Source organism: Tursiops truncatus, chromosome 10, assembly GCF_011762595.2.
Source record: "Tursiops truncatus isolate mTurTru1 chromosome 10, mTurTru1.mat.Y, whole genome shotgun sequence".
Taxonomy (NCBI): domain Eukaryota; kingdom Metazoa; phylum Chordata; class Mammalia; order Artiodactyla; family Delphinidae; genus Tursiops; species Tursiops truncatus.
The window spans coordinates 99,588,757-99,594,756 of NC_047043.1; positions in this window are offsets into that span (position 1 = coordinate 99,588,757).

A 6,000-nucleotide genomic window follows, 5' to 3' on the forward strand; every position below is an offset into this window, starting at 1 on the left:
GAAGTTCTTTTTTTTTTTTTTTTAATAAATTTATTTATTTTTGGCTGGGTTGGGTCTTCGTTGCTGTGCGTGGGCTTTCTCTAGTTGCGGTGAGTGAGGGCTACCCTTGGTTGTGGTGCGTGGGCTTCTCAATGTGGTGGCTTCTCTTTGTTGCCCAGCACAGGCTCTAGATGCGCGGGCTTCAGTAGTTGTGGCACGCAGGCTCAGTAGTTGTGTCTCTTGGGCTGTAGAGCGCAGGCTCAGTAGTTGCGGCGCATGGGCTTAGCTGCTCCGCGGCATATGGGATCTTCCCTGTCCAGGGCTCGAACACGTGTCCCCTGCATTGGTAGGCGGATTCTTAACCACTGCGTCACCAGGGAAGTCCCACCCCTAGGGCAGTTCTTTGGGCACTGAGAATGTGAGGTCCACCAACCTGTGGGTCTCTGAGGAAGGCTGTGCAGTCCCGTTCTCGGTGGGGGTCAGAGTTGGGAGGTTGGGTGCCCTTCTCCTGAGCTCTCAGCCCTGAGACTGGAGTGGGCTGGAACCACAAGGGGATGCTATGCAACAGCACCATCTAGTGACCAAAATGCAAGACACCGAGGAGAGGAGCAGAGAGGGGACAGCTCTTGGACTTGAGAAAATTGTAGACGAGATAAAGGGGCAAAACACTGAGAAATAAAGCAATCTGGCAGCTGATCAAGTACTAAATGGGCAGTACAGAAACAACTTAAGTGTCCATCCGTGGATCATTGGTTAAAAAAAATCGTAGTACATTATACGGAATAGTATGCCAGCATTGCCAAGGATGCTATCAAGACATGTTATGGATATGGAAAGATACTCAGTTGAGTGGGGAGAAGAGCACTAATCCAAGCAACTCTATGCAACTTATGTAAATGTGAGTAGCAATCCACTTTGGGTCCATCCAGGAGAGAATGTCTGATACATCTTCCCCATGGCAGTAAACGTACCCCATCCACACAGCTGCTCAAGCCAGAAACTTGGCAATCGCCTCAGCCTCTCTCCCCCACCCTTACCCCCACTCCAATTCCCCTGCTCCTCTCCCTCTCCATGGCCACCACCTCGGGCAGAACCAGCATCACCTCTGCCTTCTCCACTCCACAGCCAAGAGAGCTGGCCCAAATGCCAGCTAGACCACGCTGCCCCCTGATTAATCCTCCAGCAGCTTCCCATCTCATGCAGAATACAAGCCGACCTCCTTGCCATGGCCCTCAGGCCTCTGCCAAGCTCCTCTCATAGCCCTGACCCTCTCTCACTCCATTCCTGCTCGCTGAGCTGCTGTTGCTTCCTCAAGCCCCCCCGAGTCATTGCATGTGCTGCTCCCCTACCCTGAAACACTCCTGGCTCTGCTCCTCTCCTGTCTACTTTCTACTCAAACTTCAGGCTTGGGCACAGTGTCACCTCCACAGGGGTAACGGGATTTCATCTTTGTACTTTCTGATTTGTTTGGGGAACAAGTATTATTGTGATATAATCAGAAGGAAGTCAAATTATATTCATTTAAAAATGAACTCAAATGCACAGACTACTGGCACACGGTGAGTTCAAAGAAGGGGGAGGTCTGTGTGGACTGGAAGGCTGGGGAAGGTTTCCAGGAAGGTGAGGATCGGAGGAATGGAAACATTAAGCACGGGAAAGAGGACAACATTCCAGAAAGGAAAACATGCGAACAAAGGCATAGTGGTGGGCAGGGGCAGCTGGAAGTGGCACCTAGGATTTTGTCTGCCTGGCACATTTAATTCTGGTTGCAAACCCTCTTCTCCTCTCAGGATCCACCCTTCCCACATTCTCAGACCATGTGTTTCCAGTGAGGCTGATTCTCAATATGGGCGTATGAATTGGTCTGAGCCAATGAGAGCCTTTCCTGGGATTTTTGCCTCATCTATTGAAAAGGGGAGTTGTCTTTGTATTGGAGCTACCAAGCTGGGAGGATGTATGCCAGATCTTCTCTGCCATTGCAAAGGAAGAGCTTGCCTGAGAATAAAGCCCATACAGGAGAAACCAGAGCCAAAGACAGAGGGGGTCACATTCCTGAGGACAATGTTTGAGCACCTGGATCCAGCCACACCTGAAGTCATTTCCCCCTAGAATTTTTAGATCTGTGAACCAATAAATTTACCCTCTTTTCAGGATTGGGCTAGTTTGCCATTTGTTTCTAGCACTTGTAAGCTAAAGATTTTTAACTTCCACACTTGTCTGGCTGGGACTAAGACTTGCTGTGGAAAACAGGGAGGGAGCCTGAGCAGAGGCAGCAGAAGCAACAAATGTGGTGGCCATTTTTTGGAGGCAAGGCTTTTATTCCCAGTGAATTGAGGCATCTAGTGTGGGAATTGGACAGTCTGAACATATGAGCCAAGCCAGAAATCTGAAACAACGATAGGCCTTCTCCCCTGACTGCCCACAGGCCACAATCTCTCTCATCTATCCAGAAATCCTTTGAAAGGATACCCAGGGACAGAAATGGCCTGGGGCAGCTCCCGTTCTTGGCTTCTTGTGGTTTTGGAAGGAAACTTTGTAAGTCTTCCCAGACCGCATTGGGAAGGCCAAGAATCCACAAGACAACTGGGCAGGAGATGAAATGGTGAGGGTCGGATCATTTGATGCATTTTCCACTGCTCTCTCCCTGTTTGTGCATGGCCCGACCGCTCCAGAGGGCCTTTGGTCCCTGGCAGGGGGATGCTGTGGGGGTGGAGGAGAGAGACACAGGCCCCTGGTTCCAGCCCAAATCGGGTTCCTCCTAAGAGCTGCATGAAGGCATGACACATGGGGACCCTGTGGGCCCTGGAAGGTAAGTACCAGTGTCGTGTGTCCCCCACAATGCTTGACAGAGTGCCTGGCACAGGGTTATACAAAAGGGACTAATTTCCCTTCAGAAAAAAGAGCCCAAGTCCTTACTGGGAGTGAGCAGGGCAGCAGCTCACAAGGACTAAGGTAGGTGAGCACGTGTCACTGCCCTGTCTCTGCAGAGGTTCCGCACTCCCCTGCCCTCCTGCAGCTGTCTCATCCGGCCCCCAGGAGGGCACCACTCCCTCTGAAACCTCTGGCCCGAGATCAGCCACAAAGCACTTCCCAGATTTTGAGAGCTGCAGCTGTAGCTGTGAGCTAAAATCAACAGATACAGAAAAATATTTGTTAAAATTCGATGCCTATTCATGATAAAAACTCTCAGAAAAAAGAGTATCAAAGAGAACTTCCTTAATCTGATAAAGGGTATCTGGTAAACACACAGACACATACCGACAGACAGACAGACACGTACACACACACACACACATGCACACACAGAGCTAACATCATCATTAATAGTGAAATATTGAATGCTCTTCTCTTAAGGATAGGATCAAGAAAAGGATGTCAACCACTAACATTTCTATTCAAGACTGTATGGCAGGACCCAGTCATTTCAATAAGGCACGAAAAATAATAAAACAAATAAGAATTGGAAAGGAAACAAACAAATTGTCATTGATGATATTACAGATGATAAAACTGTACATGGAAAAAATACAAAATAATCTACAAAATATTAGAATGAATGAGCAAATCTAGCAAGGTTGCTGGATATAATAACATACAAAAATTAATTGAATTTCTATATACTAGCAACAATTAGAAAATGAGAAACTTTAAAAGTCATTTATAATAATACCAAAAATCATCAAATCTTATGAATAAATCTAATCAAAGACCCCTATGCTAAAAACTACTAAACATTGCAGAGAAATTAAAGGACACCTAAATAAATTGAGGGCTATACCATGTTCATTGATTGGTCAACTTAATATTATTAAGATGTCAATTCTCCCCAAATAGATTTGTATACAGATGGTCCCGACTTAGGATTTCTTGACTTTACAATGGTGTGAAAGCAATATGCATTTAGTAGAAACTGTACTTCAAAATTTGAATTTTGATCTCTTTCCAGGCTAGTGTTACGTGGTTACAATCCTTTCTCGTGATTCTGGGCAGTGGCAGCTGTAGCTGCCCGTCAGCTCCGCGATCAGGAGGGCGAACAACCGGTACACTTACCACCATTCTGTACCCAGACACCATTCTGTTTTTTGCTTTCAGTACAGTATTCAATAAATTACATGAGATATTCGACACTTTATTATAAAATACGCTTTGTGTCAGATGATTTTGCCCAACTGTAGGCTAATGTAAGTGTTCTGAGCACATGTATGGTAGGCTAGGCTACACTATGATATTCAGTAGGTTAGCTGTATTAAATGTATTTTCGACTTAACCATATTTTCTTTTTTTAAATTTATTTTGTTTTTATTTATTTATTATTTTTGGCTATGTTGGGTCTTCATTGCTGTGCGTGGGCTTTCTCTAGTCGCGGTGAGCGGGGGCTACTCTTCGTTGCGGTGTGCGGGCTTCTCATCGTGGTGGCTTCTCTTGTTGCGGAGCACAGGCCCTAGACCGTGCGGGCTTCAGTAGATGCGGCGCATGGGCTCAGTAGTTGTGGCTCGTGGGCTCTAGAGCACAGGCTCAGTAGTTGTAGCACAGGGGCTTAGTTGCTCCGCGGCATGTGGGATCGTCCTGGTCCAGGGCTCAAACCTGTGTCCTCTGCATTGGCAGGTGGATTCTTAATGACTGCACCACCAGGGAAGCCCCTTAGCCATATTTTCAACAGTGGGTTATCAGAATGTAATCCCACTGTAAAGTGAGGAAGATCTGTATTCAGTATACTGAATACTCAATCAGTATCCCAGCAGGCATTTTTGAGAAAACTGGCACACTCCTTTTAAAATTTATATGGACATTCAAAGCCCCTAGAATATAGGTAAGACCAACCTCAGAAAACAAAAACACAAAGCTGGAGGACTTATACTACCAGATGTCAAGAGTTTTTGTAAATCCACAGTAGGTAAGACAGTGTGGGACGGCATAACAATAGTCAAATGGACCAGAATAGGGAGCTCAGAAAGAGCTTGAATATGTGTTGACATATTCAATCAACTGATTTACAGTAAAGACGCACTACAACGCAGTGGGGGAAAGAGGGTCTAAAGAGTAATATTAGCTCAGATGGATAACCATATGGGGAAAAAAATGAACCTACCTCATACCATACACAAATATTAATTTTAGATGGGCCTTAGATCTACAGTAAAATGATCATTCTCCCAGAAAAAAAAAAAAATAGGATATCTTCATGACCTTGAGGTATGCAAAAATTCCTCAAAGAAAACAGGTTGAGAGAAGATGTTTGCAGTACATCTATGAATAAGAACTCATATCCAGAATATATAAAGAACTTTTATACATTAGTAAGAAAAAGATAAACATCCCAATTGCAAAAATGGGCAAAAACTTGCACAGCCACCACACAGAAGAGGACATTCAAATGACCAATAAGCAGAAAAGCATCATGCATCATCATGGAAACGCTGATTAAATCTCAGTAGGATATCATTGCACCCCTCCCCCTCACTGGCTAGTGTGTGTGGTGGACTCAGAGAGATCTCCCTTCCAGGGATGCTTGCTGGACAGCCCTGGGAAGTGCCATCCGCAGGGAGCTGTCAGCCCTGCCAACATCTGCCTGAGCTACCGAGAGCTGCCCCCTCTGAGGCCATGGCCGTCGCAGGGCGGTCCACATCCAGTGACCAAGAGAGGCAGGGTTGAGAGGTCTGCCAGTTCCACCACAGTGGTCACTGTGATGGGCAGTGCTCACCCCAGGGCTCCCTGCTGGTCGACTGGGGCTTTGTTGGCCCGCGTTGCAGATCAGCTTCTCCCTCTGCCCAGTTCTTCTCCCCCACTTTCTCTTCACAGGTGCTGAGCCCTAACAGACACCTGGCACCCCAAACTCCACCACAGCACCTGCTCTGGAAGATGTGGACACGGGGCAACTGGAACTCTCAATAACTGCTGTCTGGGTCAGAACTTACCACCACTCCAGAACGCTGTTCGGTAGCGTGTACTAAAGCCAAAGGTGCCCGGCAAATTCTCCTCCGGGTGGGCGTCCTCCCGGAGTCAGTGCTCTGTCCACAAAAG